Source organism: Eptatretus burgeri, chromosome 11 (assembly GCF_056783735.1).
Source record: "Eptatretus burgeri isolate ZD-2024b chromosome 11, Ebu_testis_v1, whole genome shotgun sequence".
NCBI classification, from domain to species: Eukaryota; Metazoa; Chordata; class Myxini; order Myxiniformes; family Myxinidae; genus Eptatretus; species Eptatretus burgeri.
In genome coordinates, this window is record NC_140971.1 from 20,742,100 (window position 1) to 20,764,649 (window position 22,550).

The 22,550-nt window shown below is 45.3% G+C and overlaps 1 protein-coding gene across 2 annotated transcripts in view; it reads right to left on the reverse strand.

The window, feature by feature from the left end:
* SCARB2 (scavenger receptor class B member 2) overlaps positions 1-22,550 on the reverse strand; it is a 79,617-nt gene that overhangs the window by 56,580 nt on the left and 487 nt on the right. Inside the window, exon 1 of one of the 2 annotated variants that reach the window (XM_085845462.1) lies at positions 8,155-8,174. The exons of the other annotated variant lie outside the window; for it this stretch is intronic. The gene's annotated coding sequence lies outside the window, so the exon portion shown is untranslated. Of the gene's footprint in view, positions 1-8,154; positions 8,175-22,550 lie in introns of those variants that run through there. 2 annotated transcript variants of the gene reach the window in all.

A 22,550-nucleotide genomic window follows, 5' to 3' on the forward strand; every position in this document is an offset into this window, starting at 1 on the left:
CTGGGGCTTTGAGCATTGATGTGGAGTGCCACTCGCGGATTGCCCAGCGTGCATTCGTCCCTCTATGAGCGCCCTGTGCTGTGTTCCTCCCCATGCTCCTCCCTGTACTCCTCCTGGGTGGATCGCCTCTCCGCCATTACGCCCCGTTAATGCGAGCGCATTAATCCCCAAGTCTCGGTTATAGCCTTCAAGGGAGAGGTTTTGCCATCCATCCAGGTAGGGTTTTAACCCCCTGAACACGACAAAGCTTAATAAGTGATGCACTGAGGAGGGTGGGCTGTTCGGTCATTCAGGCAGAAGGGGACGCTGATGTGGATATTTGCATTATTTGGCCCTAAAACTGATTTACAGGTGAAATAATATGGGACTGGTGCCTTCGATCATGATTGTTGGCCGCCATCTTTGATTTACAGATTTGATGGACCAAGTCATAAATCCAATGGCACCAATGAATTGCTTGACCCTTAAAACCATAGGTTAGATACCAAAATTATAGTTCTACACAAAATAATAAGGAAGCTACAGCCACCTTCCTGATTTTCAGGGTCAGTGGCGGCCATCTTGGAACTGACCCAGTTTTAACCCACTTCTGGTGGTCAGATTTTGGGAGACTTTTTTCTGTCGTTTAAAACACACAGTAGGTAGAAAAATAAAACACTGAAAAGCCTTTTGTTAATATTTGTTGAGAGTCTTATGATACATTGACCTGTCTATTTCAGCATGACAACGACCTGAAGCACACAGCCAAAGCGACATTGAAGTTGCGAAGGAACAAAAAGATAAATGGCCTTGAGTGACCCAGTCAGAGCCCCGACGTAAATCCAAGCGAAAATCAGTTGCATGACTTGAAGATTGCTGTTCATCAACGCTCACCACAAAACTTGACTGAGCTTGAACAGTTTTGTACAGAAGAATGGGCAAATATTGCCCAATCAAGGTGTGCAAAGTTGGTAGAGACCAATACTAACAGACTCAGAGCTGTAATTGCTTTCAAAGGTTCTTCCACAAAGTATTAACTCAAGGGGGGGTGGACACTTATCCAACCAAGATATTCTAGTTTTGTATTTTTATTTAATTTTCTGAAATTTGTAGAATTTGTTTTTCACTTGGAAGTTGTGGGTAGTGTGGAGGAAAAGTTTATATTAATGTATTTTAAATTGTAACAAATGAAGTTTCAGAAATGTAACTTTTATGCTGCAAGTTGAATTGGCTGTCATTTCTGGCCAAAAGACTTTTGCCCTAAATGATAAGAAATGTCTTCTGGAGCAGAGTGACCGAGCTGATAAATGAACCTTTGCTTAGAAATGTACGAAGTGGCTTTTCGTCTAAAGGACACGTCTACAGTCTGGGTGAATATCCCCCAACCTCTCTCTCACGAAAGTATAAAATGCTTTGAAAGGCACATTGTTCTCAGTGCGAGCATGTGAGGAAGTATAGTATCTCAGTGGCTTGTACTCCTTGGAACTGACCAAGTACCAAGTTAGAATAAAACTCTCTGATGTAATGTAGAAGTGAATTGAATCGGGTTGGTCTAACTGTTAACTAAAGTAAGAATAAATGAAATAGAACCAAATAATATTGCAATCAATGGGGATTCTTAAGTTCATTGTACAAGGGTGAGAAGTGTATGGTGTATAATTAGAAAATAAATTGTTTCACAAGGAAGAACTTGTGTGGACATCAGTTTTATCAGTGTTGATAGGGTTTTTGTAGGATTTTATAATCAAATCGGACAAACGTTAAACTCTGTCTGAAGTCAAATAGGATTCCACAATCGGCCAGTTAGAATCCTTCAGGAGGACAACGATCACAACAAGGTGGGTTTAAAAATCCACGTCAGTACAATGTGTAAGTAAAGGTGGAAAAAGTCCGATTTAATGCAATTTCTTTCCAGGCTACAAGGCAACAAAAGGTGAGTATTTTGAAAGGGGGTGTAGACTTTCTATAGGCACTGTATGTGATGAAAGCAGGGTCTGAGAATATAAAGAAAGAAAAAAAAAAACTCACAGCTCAGATTACATTCTCTAATCTGTCTCATTAACCTTGTGCCGTGTCTGTCCCGTGTTCCCATGTGAATGAATAAGATAAGATAGATAAGGTTGATCATGATTCCGAACAGGGGATTTACCCTTATATCTGTTACCTCAGTTTTGTTGTGTGTGTGTGTGTGTGTGTGTGTGTGTGTGTGTGTGTGTGTGTGTGTGTGTGTGTGTGTGTGTGTGTGTGATGTTTTTTTTGTGGAGTTCAACTGGAGAGTTCTGATGTGGAATGTGATACACCAAAATGATCGTCATGATCTCCTGAGTTGATTAGGCTAATTAACTACAAAGAACCCAGAAGGATTCCCACGTTTTAAACACGTGCCATGTTAAGGTGTATAGGGCAGCCTAATAGGTCCATCGGCAGCATGGCATTCTATTTACAAAATAAATAATAAAAATATTGATAGCATTGTCACAAATCATATAAACAATATTAACAACATGAATAATCGTCGTATCATTTGGCATGAATAATAACAAACGTATAATCTCCACCATGGCAGAAGCAAATCTGGGCTTGGTGAAAGGCAAACTAATGTTCAATGAAAGTTTGGTACATTGAACCAATGCACCAACTAGTGGTTCTAGAGGGTTCTAAAGGCAATTCTAATGGATTGAAAGAGGTAATTTGAAATGGTTCTAAAGGGTAATTATAAACGGTCATTCTGAAGGGTTCTAAAAGTAATTCTTCTAAAGGACAATTCCAAAGGGTGGTTCTTAGTGGTTCGAAAGGGTTTTATTCATTTCTCGGCTTTGCCTTTTTCATATTAACAAGCTCAAATGAGCTAAGATCCTCGTCCTTTTAATGATGACGTCATTGTGATGGATCAGGTTTGCGATAAATTAGCTGTGCTAATGCCGGCTTAATTCCCGCTAACAAAATTCAAACAGCTTGCCGAGTTTCGGAGATAATGGTATAGGCGATTTCCATTAACGACGATATTATGACGTCAACTTTTTTCTAGGAAGAATTTCCAAAATCGGAGATGGTTACTGCCTGCACGTGGGCTTTCTGCATATACATGGCAAGTTTCACGAAGATCCGTTAAACTCTGGGTTGTGAAACAAAAAATGTCAAAAAATAGGAATGACGTCATAAAAATTGATATGACGTCATAGTGATGTATCATATGTGCGGTAATTCATCTCTGATAATGCCCTGTTCGATTCCCGCAAACAGAATTCAAAAAGCTTGCCTAGTTTCGGAGACAATTTTTTAGGCGATTTCCATTAGCGGAGATATTTTGACGTCATAACTTTTTTTCTCGGAGGAATTTTCAAAATCGGAGATCGTTACTGTTTGCGCAGGGTATTTTTACATAGGTATGCAAAGTTTCAGGAAGTTTCGATGAAAACTGTATTATGTGAAACAAAAAAGTCCACAAGAAGAAGCAGAAGAACAACAACGTGAGGAAGACTTAGAGATCCTCCACGAGGATCTAAAAATGCCAAACTGAACCACTTCCTTTGGACATGGGTGTGATATATATATATATATATATATATATATATATATATATATATATATATATATATATATATATATATATATTTTTTTTTCAGTAATGGCGTTCTGACGTACCATGCATTCTGAAGGGTTGATTAAACCTTACTTTGGGTTGATTCAACTAACATATGACTAGATTTTTTGCAATCCCTCATTGAGATTAACACTAGATCCAAACAAAGCCAATGGAAATCTTATGCAACAAGCCGGACAGTGCAGGTCATTGCACGTGAATAATTTTGTGTCGTCGCGGGTCGCTTAATCGACCGCCAATGCCAATAATTTGACCACGAAACCCAGTGTCCTCCATCTGACTACCGTTTAACTGGGAACATGTGGTCACCTTAATCAGGGAATCACACTCTCGATGCGTACCTGCATCCTTACCATATCAGGTACAGCCGAACAGAGCTGCCAAGTACTCATTGTCTAATAAGCAGATTTTGGGGGTATAATTTCCCAGCAAGGCTAATGTGTAGACCATGCTGGACTAATGGAGGAAAAGCCAAAAATGAGATAGGTACATTTATAACAAGCACATTTATTTTAACAAAGTGAGGAAAGTTATGTGGAACAGTATGGGTTTATTCACAAGATGTACAGCAGCGGAAAGCAAGCAATTTGTGGGTTCAACAAAAGAAATGCAATATTCACAAAAGAAGACGGTGCAGATTTACCGCGAATAACTTATACAGTCTTAAATTACTCGATACATGACAGGCGCCATCACACACACACACACACAAACACACGGAAAATTAGAGATAGCCCAGAAAAAGAGAGCCAGTTGAGGACTAGCGACCTCGTGGTACCTGGTGCAGTCAGCGGACCGGTAAAACCCAAACACTTAGGAAGGAGAGAGAGAGAGAGAGAGAGAGAGAGAGAGAGAGAGAGAGAGAGAGAGAGAGAGAGAGAGAGAGAGAGAGAGAGAGAGAGAGAGAGAGAGAGAGAGAGAGAGAGAGAGAGAGAGAGAGAGAGAGAGAGAGAGAGAGAGAGAGAGAGAGAGAGAGAGAGAGAGAGAGAGAGAGAGAGAGAGAGAGAGAGAGAGAGAGAGAGAGAGAGAGAGAGAGAGAGAGATATTAGGACCATACTCTGTGCAGAGCGTTGGTGTTGCTTAAGCAGTCTCCTTGGCTATTGGGCACAATCCTGGACGGGTCACCATTCCGACACATGATACCAGCATGCTGGCACTAATTTTGCCAACCTCGGAAGGATGACAGGCCGAGTTAACCCCACCTGGTATTAATTCAATAGGTGAGTGGGATTTGAACTCAGGACCCTAGGATCCAAAGCCCACCATCCGAACCATTAAGCCAACACCAGGCATAGCCAACATCAGCATCTGAAGGGGGAAGAAAGGAGGAAAACTGAAGGTGTCTGTGGTGTGGGAGTGTGGGAGGTGTGAGTATAGTGCAGTGTGGTGTAAAAGGAAAGTGTGAGAGGTGAGAGTCAGTAAGGTCGCTCTGAAAAGAACGGTTGTTTGGAACTTGCCTTCACCGATTGCTCTTGTGCGTCCACAGTGGACGAGAGATAGATGGGAGAGAAGATGCTTTAGCGAAAGACGCTAACAGAGATGTGTAATAGTCTGTGAATATAAATGTTGGTTGCTGGATGAAGCCAAACTGAGCGTCAATGACCTGGAGGTGGTCCCAGCTCATTCTCGTAATCACTTGCTCCACCCCGATTTCCTCACTTGGCTTCTCCACTGTCTTCTCTCGGTCATGCTGACTTGTGGTGAGATTTGCTCAGACACTAGAGAGCTCTCGTATGACCACCTCGAGAAGTGAAGAGAAGTGAAGTCTGCCGAAGTCTCCCCAGTCTGCCTCGATTGTGAGCCGAATTGCTTCTTTTATGGTCCCTGAGCAAGGGGAGGAGCTAAAATTCGGATCAAGCAATGCTGTAGGCGTTTCCGAGCTCCATTGGCATATCGCAGTTGCCCTGCGCTGCAGCCACACCCTGCCAGGCTTCAGAATCGAAAATGGTCCCATTCGCTCTTGGACCTTGCCATGCGTCGGAACTCTATAGTTAACACGGGGTGAGAGTTTTCGGGAGGGCTCTCTGGTCCCGAACATGCGCTGGACTCCATTCAAGCATGGCCAATCGGGGAAACCCCAGCACTATCGATACGTTTCCGAATGAATCCCAGCACATGCGTGGGCTTTGAGTTACACGCCAAAACATCCCGATTCTCGTTATCGTTGCTTCTTTGGCATCTTCTGAGACTGGTGAGCGTCCAAAGGGTAGATGACAGTTGCGGCGGTTACGGAGAGGTAAGAAAAGTGCTGTAGCGTCTGTGGTGAAGAGATGGTTGTAAAAGCGGCAATGCAGCGAAGAGATTGCAGCTGTGGCGTTTGTGATGAAGGCGTGGATGTAGGTTGTTGTGGGGATTTTTAGAAGACATGTGGGGTGGTTTTGGTGTGCGTTGTAACATTGTGGTGAGCATAATGAAGGTCTGAGGTGTGGAAGAAAATAATTATATTAATGTACTCTAAATTGTAATCGCGGCTGGTGTTTTATAAATTTAATTTTATGCTATAAGTCGAATTGGCTGTCAGTGATGCTTCCCTTTAGCCAAGTCTTTTGCCCTAAATGTTGATAAAAGGAATGTCTTGCTATGGAACAAAGTGACCTGGGTTGATAACAGCAAACTTTTCCGTAATTACGTCATTTGCTTTTCACCTGGAAGACACGTATTGCAGTTGGAGTTCTTTATTTAAGGTTTAAACAACCCCCTCCAACTATCCCAGAAAAGCATTATAAATACCAGAAATTGTAATCTTGTTTGAGTGCAAGCACGTGTGGATGTATACCACCACAGTGGGTTGTACTCCTGGGCTTCCAAGTAAAAAAAATAAAACTCTGATGTAATGTACTTTCATGTTGTGGCAAGTGAATTGATCGGTGTCTGTCATTTGAATAACAGGATTTGCATCGAGTCGGTTAAACGGTTGATTAAAAGTAATAGAACAAATAAAACGTGAACAAATAAATTCCACAACAGAGGTGAAGCGGCAGTTGGGCTTTGGCACGCAGTTTGAATGTAAATTGGCGCGTGTATGCAAATGAACCTTTCTGTGCTCCCTCGGATTCCTGTCATCATTACTGTTCTGCATGCGGGCTTACGTGGTTTTGTGTAAGAGATAACATAAAATAAAGGGATTAAATAAAAGAAAGAATAGCGGGTTGAAGACCAAACCAAAAGCCCGACACAACACATCTTTCCCACTTACCCATTAGACACATGGAAAGGACTAACTTAACACATATTAATGAAATCACTGCCTTAGGATCACTGTATGTTGTGTGCCATTGCCTCGGAGGAGTGCCAGTTTTACAGAACCACAACAGTATAATGAGCAGAGACCTTCAAGACGAATGTGTTCAGCCCACCAGAAAACCAAGATGGTGGCCATATGATGTTGCCTGGGTGAGATGGTGGGTGGAGCCAAGCGACCGATGTGGGTGTGGTCCAGCAGCTGTCTGACCAATGGGTGTACATTTCAAGCATCGACCCCCTACCAAGAACCCCAGCAACAACAACAACAACAACAACAGCAGGGCAACAAAGCTACTCCCACCCCTCTTGTCTCCTGCTCCCTTTGTTATATCTTCTCTGTTTTAGCTCTTATACGAGTTTAAACAATGTTCTGTATACAAAAAATAATAATAATCTTGGTGCACCTACATTAGGCCTTCTTACAAGCACATCTGCCAATGCAGCTCTCGTGCTCTTGCAGCCACACTTTACCAGTTCATTACAGGTTTAGGAGGTAAAAAGTAGAGTGGTCCAAACTGGAAGCCAAGACTTGCTGTCTTTGTCCAATGTCCAGCCCTGTGACTAGGGTTGGCATCTGTTGCTGACTCGGGTGACTGGTGCTCCAGGTCCCAGCATGATACACAGCATGTTTCAAGTGCTGCAGTAAGGCATCCTGAGTCAGTGGAATGTTTTCCATTGCATTGGATTTTCAGCAGAACATCACCTTGTGGGCATTGTTTACAGAGCTCAGCTGGCTGGTCTTGTCATGGACAACAACAGTGAAATGCTCTATCAGTTTTAAATGACTGTTCTCGAAGTCCACTGTAGCGTAGGGATGCAATGCAATAAATGTGAGTGCCTCTGTTCAGTGGCGTATTGAGGAAAAATGCTGCTCGGGGTGAGATGTCACATTGCCGCCGCTTCGTAACTTACGTGCTGAATTAAACACAAAGCCTAATCAAATAACGTTATTGCAAATCAAATAAAGTACAGCGCATTTGAAAGTAAACAGTTACACCCTTGTTTTCCACTTTTCAAAATCAGCATCGGCCTACAAAGCATTCAGTTGTTGTGACTGTCAGGGTCGGATTTAGGCATGGGCAAGCTGGGCAGTTGCCCAGGGGGCTCCACAACCAGGGGCCTCCACATATTTCATGAAAAAAAATTGCAGGGAAAAATGTATTTGTGAGTGCATGAATGGAAGTTGGTAGTTAGTGGAACAGATACAAGATATTCATCTATAACATATAAGATATTCATCTTATCTCATTCTCTATTTTAAATAGAAGTTCAGATTCTTTGTTCTTGAAAAATATTCTTTATGGATGACTGTAAATATGTCTTGTCACCTTTTTAGTATTCTAAGGTAGGGTCGGCCTCCACGACTGAAGGCCCAGGGGCCACCACAGGTCTAAATCCGGCCCTGGTGACTGTGTGGTTCATATTTTCCGAGCCTTCAGTGAAGCAAACTCCTCTCGCGAACACAGGAATGAGACGCGTTGGCACACTTTGGGGGGTGCGGGGAGGGTGGTCCGCCCCGGGTGACAGCCGTGGGGGGAGAGGGGGAGGTGCCATTGGGAGAGTTGAAATACCAGCACGATTATATAACGATGGTTTTAGTTCCAAGTGACATTATAATATTATTATTTACCATACAATAAAGACAGTAACTCAGTAATGAAGTTAATTTAGTTGTGACACTAAAATAATATTGAGTCCAAGTTCCCGAAGGAGGAGACCGCGTGTAAGATAAGGCAAAAAAAGAAAAAAAAACACCAGGTGATCGTCCCCACTCGCTTCCTTTTTTGTACCTGCCTCCTTTTTTATCATCTGCTATTTTGTCAAACATCCCGAAAAAACACAAAAATCACACCGTGTCGGAAAGAAGTTGCGCAGTGAAGCAGCTACACCGCTTAAAAAGTGGCCCCATGGGGGACTGACGGTTACTTCTCCAACAGGCGGGGTGACCTTACTATCCTGATGCAAATAAACAACAACACAACAAACTAAACAACAACACAAGAAAAACTAAAAAACAAACTATTATCGAATGGTGCGTTAGAAGGATTCTTCTTTTTCACTTTTGATAGACGGATGGAAGGAAGGACATGAGGTAGGTATATTGAAGCGGTTTGCACCAATTAAAATCTATTTTCTTATTTCCAATTTGCTTACTCCAGGTTCAGTACTGTAATCTACTTGAAATTTTACTTGTACACAAGATATATTTTCTGTGTATTTGATGTTTTTAATTATTCATCTCAGGGGCGAGTGCCAAAGCAAGAGTCCGCCAAGGGTGCCAAATACTCTCGTCTCTAGGTACGCCTCTGATGAGATGAGAACACAGGAATGAGATGTGAACGGCGAACTGGAATGAGATGCCAACGCCTCGCTACCTCGTCTTTGAGTTTAGTTTCCCTGCATTCCGAGCAGTCATTTTTGCCCAGCCCCTCTCTTTGAGACATCGTTGGCTACAACCATTGGTCAGCAAATGGAGGGCGGGGCCATTTGCACTTGCGCCTTCACATGCCACGGGAAAATTGTCCTCAGAAGTGTCGATAGTGATAGAAGAAATAAAACAAATTTACCGCCCCTCTCAAAAGTACCGCTCGGGGTGGCTGCACCATTGCCCCCCCCCCCCTTTCGCTCACTATGCCAGTGTGCCAGTGCCTCTATAACCTACAGAAAACACTTCCATGCCTGCCTTGCAAGTCACTTTATTTTGCCAAAGAAAGCCAACAGTGTCACATCCAGTGAAAAAGGGGCAAGGTCAAGGATTTGTCTCTGCCTAGATACCCCAGAACATGGAAAATGGCATTCAAGTGGTGTCAGATGAGATGAGAGAAAGATGCGCTGTCTTCTCTCTGGACTTATAGAAAAGTGGTGTGAAACATTTAATGGTTGGTATTTTTTTTTTTTTAGCCAAGTCCGCTCACAGCCGCCAGGGAACCAGTTCTGGTGCCAAATTGCGAGCAGGAGAGGGAAGAAGGTCCGCCCGCCGTTCGACCCTGTACTCCGAGTCAGCAGAACCCCAGAGCCAACCAAGGTGAGGCACGAGGCTCAGCAAGGCTCCAAGACACGATGAAGAACACGATCGAATCAGCACAACAACAAGTACGCTTCCCGCGCAACAGCCTCCACACCAAAAAACACGATCTTTTTGTCCCGATCTTCTTCCTCTTCCTTTTCGACCCCAAACAGAACCTTTTTATCCTCCTGTCCTCGTCACTTCCAATCGAGCCGTTTTATTGGCCCACCGCCGTCGCCTTCCGCCAATCGTGATCACGGGGCGGAGCCATCCGCAGCCCTGTCCTGTGACGTCACGGCCAGCCTCCAGGGACTACTAAAAGGGGTTTACGCAGACACACTTACCCTATCCCGTGTCGCTATCTAATTACGTGACAATTATCATTTCCCCCTTGAAGAAATGAACATTTACTAGACAACTTATCACCACTGAATTGCTACTTATTACATTGAGATCCTGGTAAACTCGAACAGCATGGCATACCTGATTAAACATCCTAATTACCCTTTGAATGCATACCCCCCCTCCCTCAAACGTAACACTGCCCCCTCCTCTGGTACCGCAGCTCCTGCAAGGTATATCACAGGCGCTACCGTACCAGCCTTAACACTTCCTGACTCACACCTAATTAACCTAACGAAATAAAGTAGGAGGGGCAATGGGCAGCGAGTCACAGCTAACTTGCCTATCCTGCTTAATGTACTACCCCCTTATGGCCTTATCCTCGCCTAAACAATCATTCGTTTTTTTTATTTTATTTTATTTTATTTTATCACATGATAGCACTGAGCGAAGTTGCACTCCATCTTCTGGATCATCGCTCTTGCCCAACACTCTTCCAGTGATCTGGGGAGGGGAAACAAAAGGTTCCACAAAAACACAACACTTATACTTTACATTCCTACTCTAAGCCTTAACGACACTATTCACGGGATATTTACACTTGACCGCCTCCCCCAGTGGATGCTAATAGACCCAGCGTTACCTGGGGAGCCAATTTTCAAATTTGCTTGCCCCAAAATTATGCGGACATCATGCCCTTGCTGCACCTGTCAAGTTGTGCGGGATCGGGTGGGACTCACACATCTTCACAACACTCACACCATGGTCATCATCACATTTCTAGGTCATGGTCCTCATTTTAATCATGCAGGCTGAATCCCGTCATGGCCGTGGGGTGGGTTACCACAAGATGATGGGGGCATCTCAGGTGCAACCATGCCCACAGGTAAGCTTTAGTCCAACCCGGACGTTTGTCCGCCCCGCTCCCTTTGATTCCCTCCCCCCTGGTAGCCATCAGCTCTAATCCCGTATAACACTCTGGAAGGGGTCTCACTGGCTCCTCTGGCCTTCCTGGGTCGCCAAGGTCCTACCCGCCTTGGTCGCCCAACCAGACCCTCTCCCAGTTGCCTCCAGACACTGTCACCATTAGCCACCAGGTGGTGAATCTCCTTGAAGGGGGTCGCAATTCACGCTCACCGTGAGCTTCAGCAATCCTTGTGGACAAGCACATCATCCCCACCCACAAAACCCACATGACTCCCCCACCCCATCGGCCTTACATGTGACACCTGCATTTCTAACACCTCACCGACCATGACCTTCCCTGTTACCACACCATGCCCAATAAAAAAACAATGTGTGCACCATACATTTCACTTCTTCACTTAAAACAACTCACACAGCACTTCTCATCCGATCCACGCACCAGCCATTGGACAGCCACTCGTGCCCGCTTTGTTTCCAATTACCCACTGTCCCGATTGTCACTCGAAAACCCAGCAGAACTCACAAACCCATGCCAATTTTCCCACAATTCATTTTTTTCCACCAAAGGAGGGCACTTCGCCACAATCTCACCAGCCGAGCATGGCCGTATATGCTCAGCCCAATCTAGTCTCCCCGACCCCCGACAGTGATCTCCGGACCCGACCTATGAAAGGGCATCTTGGATAGACCTGGCGGTTCAGCAGGAGGATTCACCCTCTCCGAGTCTAAAAGTCTATTGGAGGGTCCCTCCATCGCCGGGTACCGGCAATATCGTTGCATGTGTCCTCTTCGCCCGCACCGGAAACAACTCCCCATAAAGGCCCCCGTGGGTATCGGTGTAATGTCTCTTCCGGTTCCGGACCCCCTTGGCCATAATCGAATTGCTCTATTGGTTGGGCTGGACCCCGCCGCTTTGGCACACCAACTACCGAATTACCCCTTATCAAGCTTAACAGTTTCTGGCAAATTTCCTGAAACATTTGGGTAATGCCAATTTCTCCCAGCCCCCCTCCCTGATCCTGAATCTCTGCCTGTCGGATCGTCACCGATGGCCTCTCGGGCACCCGACCTGGCCGACTCCACGAGGCCAGCCTGGCTGCGCACTCGGCCACTAGGTGCACGGTGGGTGGATCCTGTAGCTCCACTAGCGCTCGGACCTCAGGGTCAGGAAGAGCAGCTAAAAATTTCTCGAGTGCCAGTCTGTCCCATGCCTCCACTGTAAGGTCCCGATACGTGATCCTGACTGATTGGTAAATGTCCTGCGCCAGCTCCTGCACTCTCACCCGGCTTTAATCTGCGGTGCTGGAGCTGGGCCCGCACCAGATCACAGTTTGCCGCGAACCCAAACCGACGGCTCAACGCCTCGCAAATGTGGGAGCTGGTAAACATCCCCTCCGCGATCACGTTTAACACATCTGCGGCTGGTCCCCGCAACGTTGCCACCAAATTCCCTGTACGTTCCCGCTCATTCCACCCGTTTATTCGGGAAATGCACTCAAATTGCGTCAGAAAAGCTTCAACGCTCCCTGACCCGTCGAAATTTACCAGGGGGATCACTTTTACGGTGGCCCGCTTCTCAGTTTCTCCCTTGTCCGAATCCAGCCCAGGGATCAAACACTCTTGTGGCTGCGTATCCAATTTCGGAGCCCACTGTGGCCAAAGATTTTTTGTGGTGAGGGTCTCATGGGTCAATTTTGCCTCCTGTTCCAAACGTTGAATGGACCGATTCACCTCTTTCCGCAGGATCTTCTGGGCCCGCACAACCTCCTCCAAGGCTCCGTCGCGAGTTTGTAGCTGCTCCTCAACCAACCCGGACACTCTACTTACAAAAGACGGCTCTACCAGGCCTTTATCCAAGACTTCATCTTGGCTCATAATTTTATCTTGTTCGTCCAAACGAGCCTCCAATCCTTTTACCTCCTCCGCCAAATTCATCCCTTGCTTCCTCAGCTCTCCCCACTCTTCAACTTGCAGCTGCATACGAGCATCCACACAGGCACGATGACGTTCCAGGCTTTCATCCACTTTGTCAACCCGAATGTTCGTTGCATCAATTTTATCTACCAATTTTTTTCGTATATTTTCCCTCTCCAATGTAATTTCTACCTTTGTTTCCTCCAATCTATCCTCGAATTTGCTTTGTATTTCTCCCAATTTAAGATCCACACACTCCTGCATCTCAGTTTTCATTTTCTCCATCTTTTCCCCCCAATTCATCCCTCATTAAATCAATCCGTGCACCCAACTGTACCCCCATTACCCCCAATTGATCTGTCATTTCTGCCCCCTGTGCCGTCATTTTTGCCATTTGTGCCGTCATTTCTGCCCTCTGTGTCACGAATTGATTTTCCATTTGTGCCGACATTTCTGCCCTCTGTGCCGTCATTTCTGCCCTCTGTGTCACGAATTGATTTGCCATTTGTACCGTCATGTCCCCTATTAAACGTTCCAACATTGTCTGGATTGACATCGCGCCGGTTTCCGGCGCTGCCGGCTCCGTTACGGGCGATGAAGCGCGGTCCACGCTCGGAAGGGGGGAGGTTCCAACCCTACCCCCGTCTCTCCCTTCTTCCCCCGACTCGCTGCCAGACACGTGGCCTTCCTCCTCAAACATCTGCACATCCGCCATGGTGCAGAAGTCCCGTTTGCCGCCAATTAATTTAAATTTGAAAAATCCCGCCAAAATTTTCCCGCGATCGCGCGCTTTTCTGTAGTAATTTTATATTCCAATTCGTGGCGAGATTTTAATCTTGGTATATTCTCCCAATACCAAATATAATTTAGAGGGGTTCGAACATCCCACTTCTGACACCAATGTGACGTCCACGGGACTTGAACAGTCCCGCCAACGTAGAATGAGCCGAAACGATGGAGGGGGTTTATTTATTTATAACCCAAACATGGCGGTTCTAATCGCTCTACCGCAAACGGGACGAGGAAGGTGGCACGTGTCACTTTTCACTGAGTTGATGATGTTTATTTGTTTTTATTATTAACCAGAAATAACAAGACTCGGCAAGAAGAGGGATCCGGGGCGATTCGACGGGATGGTGTGGGATCGGGCGTGGGGAAAACACAGACAATTCCAATGAATATACAGATCTCAAACCCTCTAAGGCGCCAAGTACACACACACACACACACACACACACACACACACACACACACACACACACACACACACACACACACACACACACACACACACACACATACACACACAAAACGTAGCTACTTCTGGTGGTCAGGCTGGACCGTGGTGTGGACGCAACTGTCCCTGGATCAGCGTCGGACGAGCTGGCCTTGCTCTCGTCGGGGGGGGGGGGGGGGCAGGAGAAACCGTGGTGCTGTCGACCTCCTGGTCCTGGCCCAAGTCCACTCACAGCCGCCAGGGAACCAGTTCTGGAGCCAAATTGCGAGCAGGAGAGGGAGGCAGGTCCGCCCGCCGTTCGACCCCGTACTCCGAGTCAGCAGAACCCCAGAGCCAACCAAGGTGAGGCACGAGGATCAGCAAGGCTCCAAGACACGATGAAGAACACGATCGAATCAGCACAACAAGTACGCTTCCCGCGCAACAGCCTCCGCACCAAAAAACACGATCTTTTTGTCCCGATCTTCTTCCTCTTCCTTTTCGACCCCGAACAGAACCTTTTTATCCTCCCGTCCTCGTCACTTCCAATCGAGCTGTTTTATTGGCCCACCGCCATCGCCTTCCGCCAATCGTGATCACGGGGCGGAGCCATCCGCAGCCCTGTCCTGTGACGTCACGGCCAGCCTCCAGGGACTACTAAAAGGGGTTTACGCAGACACACTTACCCTATCCCGTGTCGCTATCTAATTACGTGACAATTATCATTTCCCCCTTGAAGAAATGAACATTTACTAGACAACTTATCACCACTGAATTGCTACTTATTACATCGAGATCCTGGTAAACTCGAACAGCATGGCATACCAAATTAAACATCCTAATTACCCTTTGAATGCATACCCCCCCCCCCCCCTCAAACGTAACAATATGTATGATTGGTCCAAGTTAAAAGCAATGAATATGATTTTCCTGTTTTACTCAAAATGAAGTATGATTCCAAGTTTATCATCATATATATTATAAAACTGCGGAAATGAACACTTTTTATTTTACATATATTGTGACTGCTCAGTCATTATTATATTAATACACGAAGCCATATTTTGTGGACGTATCTCCTCCGAAACTGCCGGACGGATTGTCGTAACTTTTGGTATTGCGGGTGCTCTGTGGTCTAATGAACAGCATGGGCTATGTGAGATCACGCCAGACGGACAGGTTTGGGAATTTTTGGCGATTTTCTAATTTTTACATTCGTTTACATGGCGACGTGTGACGTCACCGCTGAGAGGCGTAATGATGTCATGACAATCGGTCATTCGCCGACGCCATTACGTCTGTCGTCGACAGACCGTCACCGCTGAGAGACGTAATGCCACTCCTAGAAAACAGCGTCTGCAATGTAAAACCCTCTTCTGCACATTCTGACTACCTCAGAAGGTGCATTTGACACAAAAAATGTAACAAGAAACATTGTATATAAAGAAATTCTATAAATCACATGATGAACACTGGATACATTGATGTCCCAACGAACCCTCACTTTAGAAATTTCGCGCGGAGCGCGGGTTTTGCTTGTACTACAGTATTGCCAAAATTATAGCAGCCAAGTCGAGAAGCAGATTGGGGGCTGACAGGTCACAGACACTGAGTTGCATCAGTGAGTGCACTGTCCATCAGATGACACAGCTGGGTTGATGGGCACTATTTTGGTGGTCGGGGCCGCTATTGGATTCGATTCCGTGGTTTGAATTTTAGGATTCGGCTCAGGTTGAGAGATTCTGGGGCTTATCGCATTTTGGTTGTAAAACGTATGCTGAATTAAAAGGCACAAAACATTGGCGTCTCTGCGAGTTTAGAAGCATTGCAGCTGGGGCGTGATGGACTCTCGGGTCTCTTGGCCTGAGCCGGGTTTTGGGGTTTGGACTGCGGGTTTGGGCTTAGTGGCGAGTCCGGCTGTTGGAGGGGTGTTCGTTTTTTCCAGTTCACACATTCTTTGGCACTCTGGGAATCTTCAGGCCGTGTGACCCTGCTCGGAGAAATCCAGTTCCAGAGCGGGTAAACATGGTGCAGCCATAGTTCGAGTTACATACCTCAAGGGAAGCCCATGTTATAATCTCTTTTAAAGTGGTACATGCTGTTTGAAAGTGACAGATGGTTTTGTTATCCTGTTTGGACATGCTATTTTAACATACCCCATTTCATTCAATTCTGGACCAACGCTGGCAGAAGGGACAATCCCCCACTTCCCCTCAAATCCTCCTCCCAAATGGAAGTCAAACCAACCCCTCCCTTCAAGTACCACTACCAAACACAAGTCCAGAACACCCCCTTCTCCTCGCCACTCCCCCTTCTTTGTTCCCCCATCCTCTTTGCTTTTACCACCTCCTCATATCCCTATTCCTCCCATACCCCATACCCCTCCCTCCTCTCGCTCTCTCTCTCTCTCTCCTCTTTCTTTGTCCCCTTCTCTCTTAGTATTCCCATCAGCGAAGCGACGGGTGGTATTTGCTCATAATATATTGTTGCGAATTCGCGCCCGCCGGCGTGCGATCGGCCATGTGACTCGAATCGCGGCATGACGCCCACCGGACGGACAATTCTGTCATGACCCTCTCGGACTAACGCCGGGAGCTAGTCACGGGTGGGCCTTTTGGCCTCACCACGATCGTGCCAATCGGCCACCCGCGTGGGATAGGGTTGTTCGCCAAACTCGACCTACCTAAGTACCCATGCGGATGGTAAACCGGGCGATCGCCGCAGGTCGACTCCGGACACGGGCCGCTTAAGCGGTCCATTCCATACTATCGGGATAACCGAGCGGTGTTAACGTCGGCCTCGACGGTTCAGATTACTTATCGGGCGTATTAAGCCCACTACGAACCCTTTACGTGAAGCAAGATGGAGATTCAACAAAGGGAAGGACGCAGCTAAACGGGGAACAAGTTCACACAAGCACTTTATCACACAGACAGAGACACAAAGCATACATATACAGCCAAACAGAATCAGAAATGCACATAAAGCAAATGCAAGAAGAAAACAATAAAAGCAACGACGACGCAGAGCTACAACCGACGAAGACCGACACACGGCAACACTTATACAGTTCTACTTTACAAGACACGGCACCACAAGATCCATACAAAAAAACCCCAAAAAGAAATAGAAGTGGTCACTTCCCTGTGCGCGCACTGAGTCCTTCTCCGCGCCCTCAGCTCCCGCTCCTCCGGCGTTGTCGGCGAGCTCGCGCTTCGCGCCCGCACATGTCGCCGTTCGACGCCACGGACCGGGATTTTGGGGAATGAATGGGTTTTCAACGCTCCCTCGGTGCGGACGGGGGGGGGGGGGGGAAGAAATCGCCAACACTCGGGGACGAGAGGGAGAGGAAATGGCGGACGCTCCGTCCCACCAGCGGGGTCTCGGGACCACACCGACTCCGGCGAACCCTCGAACAGGAGCTTTCTCTCTCTCTCTCTCTTCACACCGTCGTTTGTCCAAAAGGTCCAAGGATCATCAGGATCAAGGGCTCCGCAGGGATTAACAGGCAGGCAGGAACAACAACAACAACCCTCTTCGAAGAGCCATCCCTTTTTATATCGCGGGGCTCCGCCCCATTGTTCAGCCCCGTTCTTTGCTCCACCCCCCTTCGAGGCGCTTCGAGAAAGGTCTCGAAGAGGGGCATTCCTCCTCCCTGGCCGCGTCACACCACGCATCCACCAATCGGGCGCCAGCTCCCCCCACCTCGCTTCTCCTCCCTCACACCAAGCACGGAGAAGAATGGCGCGAAAAACAGGCGGGAAAAGCCCACCGAGCATCCTCGTTGGTTTTTGTTTGAAATAAAAGATAGAAAAAGAAAAACGACTGACTCAAAGCGTCGCAGCCCGAATGAATCACATTAATTCCCTCTAAACAATGGGTTTGGGGCTAACTACACATGTACTTAAGAGATACCTCACCTTCGGGACCTAAATGGTGGTTTGCGAATTTCCACAGCCGTAACAATATGAAGAAGAAAGTTTGTGTTTATTTATTTGTTCGTTTATGCATTCGGACCCTGCAGGAACCAGTACAACCAAACTTTGCATGGCCTCCTCATTCATCCAGAGGAAGATCGAGGACTATGGTTGGATAAAAAAGAATGGACCCCAGATAAAACCAGACAATTGGCCTTCAGGCCTCGATAGGCATCTTGTGCTTATACACTGCCTGTCCCCCCCCCCCCCCCCAGAGCAATTGAGTCATATGTATTGTGAAGATCGTATGTTTAGAATTTAGTGACTTGTCAAAAACACAAATTTAATTTTTATGATGTTTACACGTCCGCCTGTTATTTAAAAGTTTGCTTTACATCGTTTTGTTATAACCCTTCTGTGTTCAAGCCTCAAGCGAGTATGTTTCTTACGCACGGCTGCAATTGAGTAATGTGTTTTGTGAAAACCATATGTTGAGGTCATATTATGTATGTAAGCTGATCACGGAAACTATATATTCCATTGGTACATTTCTCCCCCACCTCTAATCCTCTCCATGTCTGTATGATCGGTCTGCTGATATTTTTACTTCAACCAACTGCATCATGAAGATCGGCACAGTAAGATGCCCGCTGGAGTACTTCTGGTGGGTTCACTCGTGCTAATAGAGATAGCTCTGAAAAGGACCATTTAAGGGCACATTGCACCTCGGAATGTATTACAACTCCAGTGTTCATGCTCCCCCCCCCCCACATGCAATCCTCGTCTGTTTTGCGTAAATAACACGGGCTCAACTACTGATGTTAATTTATTTATTTATTTTATTACCCTCGCCGAAGGAGAGGGTATTGCATTTGGGTCCGTTTGTTTGTCTGTCTGTCTGTCTTTTTGTCTGTCTGTCCACAAATAACTTTCGTGTTTTCTCTGCAACTGCTTGTCAGACTGAGACGAAATTTTCACCATAGGTGTGACTAATGTAGAATGTTTCAATGATAATTATGATGTCATGGGTCATGTGGTGTGGCAGCCATGTTGGAAAAATGGAAAAACTTTGGACCTCTGCATCTCTGAAAGCGCACCAAGGAAAAAATTAAAACTTGGCACATCGCAAGTACTCCTCGTGGGGAATGACATAAACAAAGTGATTTGTTTATGACATCATAGGTGCCTTTGTGATGATGTCATAATTGCATGTGCAGAACGTGTGCTGAATTATCAAAAGTGATAAAATGGTCTACAAAAATTTTTTTGATGACATCATCGGTCACGTGATTCAGCAGCCATACTGCTTTTAAAACAAAACCTTCACAAATATTCTCCGAAATGGCTGAACAGATCGAGGTGAAACTTTACAGATATGACCGCCTATCAATGAGGAATAAAAAGTTCACACATATGACACATTCAGTCACATGGTTTGGCAGCCATATTGGATTTATTATAAAACACATAAAAATCTTCTCCATAACGGCTGGACAGATCGATGAGAAACTGCACACAAATGTTCCCCAAGGCGTGCTTGTACAAGGTTGTCTAAGAATAATTGATGTCACATGCTTTGGCAGCCATATTGGATTTCAGAAAACTATTAAATGTTTTCTCTGGAACAGCTTAATCAATCAATGTGAAACTTCAAAAGTGTGATCTAGTAGTGATGGGGAATAAATGTTTTAAATTTAAACTTCATTGTACACATGGTCTGGTGGCCAGGATTATTTAATTTTTTGATCTGGGTTTTTTTATTTTATTATTATTATTATTTTTTAAATAAGGCTCACTTGGCTGTGCCTGGATGGGTTTGAAGGTTAAAGGAGTAGCAGGTGAAACTTGAATCCTATCCAGGTTCCTCCTGATGACTTCATGTTTTCTTTTTCCTTGTTTGGGTTCCTTCTGATTACTTCAATACAGGACTGTACCTATTTGGTCTTCCATTTGATTTGAATTGAATTTATTTTAATCCCATTCTGAATTAAATTGAATAATAATAATAAAAAAGCATCATGGTTCAAGGTCAGGTGTCCAATCAAAGCAGGGTTGCATCAAAGCAGGAAGTCTTGGTACCTGTTCATCAATGACAGCAGTTATAATTATGTCTCTCATTAATTACCTAACACACCAGAACATAAGCGTCACACAAAATTACACAAACACCACACAAAACAATTCCTGGCGAGAGTCTGCAATCTCCGATTGCTCTTTTTCTTGTTTTATTTTGCATTTCCCAGGTCATGAAAACGAACTTTGCATGCAAGTGATGTGCCTCTGTGCAACCAAGATATTTTCAATTCTGACGTAGTTAACTTTCAAGGGAACACTTCTGTTAAGAAATATCTTAACCGACTTTACTTGCATGATAAATACTGCCAAATGCTTCCAAAAAAACCCCTTGTGGGCATAAACAAATCAGATGCAAAGAGAATGGCAGTGTACTGGTCACCTGAGACTCACCAGCAGACAGGTTTGGGTTGAGGATCAACATACAAGATAAGCAGCCTCCAGGGCAACTGAGACTACAGAGTACACACAGGCTTGGGTTGAGGATTAACGTGCAAGATAAGCAGCCTCCAGGGCAGCATGTTTGGCACCATTAGAAAGTGAAGCATTTCGATACAAGTACAAATGCATTTTGCAATGCCCAAGATTGGTAATTCATACTAAACCATAAGGCCAACATTCCCCAATGTTAAGTTAAAAAGTTTAGGGTTTTCACCATGTATGAACTCTTAAATGAGCTATTTATATTCCATACACTTTAAAAAAGAAAATAACTCCAAAGCAAAAAGAAAGTAGGCCTCAACGTTTCAGGCAGCATACTCCACCCATTGACAAGAGAAAGTAACTGGAACAAACAAATACAGATTTTATAACAAGTCCTCACCCCCACCCCTCCCCCCAATTTGATGATAATTGTAGGGTGCTGATTGACTAATTATTGTGAGGTGCTGATTGGTCAGAACATTGTGCTTATCATAGTCCAATGCCCTCAGTGTGTTGCAAGCTGTAGTTATAGGTATTGAATATATCTAGCATCTTTCTATAATTTACCGTCTGTCCATCTGTCTGACTGTTCCCAGGTACCGCAAAAACGGCTGAACTGATCGCAACCATTTTTTGGGTGTGTAATCCTGGGACCCCTTGGAGTAAAATAGGCATAAATATAATAACATGACCCCCTTGATGGCTCCCGTAAGGAGCGGGTGCTTCTCGTTTAATCAAATTAGAAACAGGATTGAATGTGACTCACTATTATTAAAAGCAAGGAAGAAGATGAAGGAGAAAGAGTTTTTGGTTTAATGTAAATTGAAACTGGCCATCCATCCTCACCTTACTCAACTATATCATACTGCAGATTGGGCTTGATTTTGTGGTATCCCCTATAGGACATCTGTTGACAGCTGGACGGACGCACACAGGCAGGTAGGAACGGACAAATGCAGGCATGCTGCGACTGAGCCCCTTTTATATTATAGATCCCAATGTAATCGTTAGAGAAGTTTGTGCTGAACTACCTGACCCTGAAATCGAGCCAACACTCCATGAGATTGTGAAGACATGCTTGATTCTTGGACCGTGTGGAGGACACAATCAAAATGCCACTTGCAAGGAAAATGGAAAGTATTTAAAGAAACACCTGAAGGAGTTTAGGGAACAAACGGTTGCTCATGTTGATGGTTATCCCCTCTATAGAAGACAAAAAGGCAGAACAGCTACAGTCTGAGACATCACGGTGAATATTACAGGAATGTAGTTCCCTACAAAAAGCAACTGCTCTAAAATCAAATGGATGACCAAACAGGTACAGTCCTGCAATGGAATAATCAGAGGGAACCCAAACAAACAAAGAGCAAAGAGTGAGTCATCAGGAGGAACCTGGAGAGGACTCGAGTTTCAGCCGCTGCTCCTCTACCCCCAAACCCATCCAGGTGCAGCCAAAGTGGGCCGAACAGAAAACTTTCTGCAAGAATTCACTTCTCCCGAGACAGATAGACAAAGAAAGAGAAATAAAGAGTAAAAGAGATGACATAAAAGAAAAAGCAAGAATAAGAATGAATAAAGAGAAATGTGAAAAAGTAAAAAGAGGTGTGAAAAACAAAGACGTCCGAAAGAACCCGGAGAGACAGATTTCAGCAGTTACTCCCAAGGCTCAAACGCATAAACAGGTACAAGCTTGAAGTTTATACAGGTACCAACTTCTCGACCTTACTTCTCAAGAACGATCGACGGACATGCGATTACAATGTGATTGTACATAATACCATGATCATACCGTACACCTTCCAGTAAGTATATATCAATTCAGGATAACAAAACTGAATGGTGTAATATATAGCATTTGGCAAGTTCCTGTTCCCATCGAAACCTCTGACTCGTGTAATGAGGAAC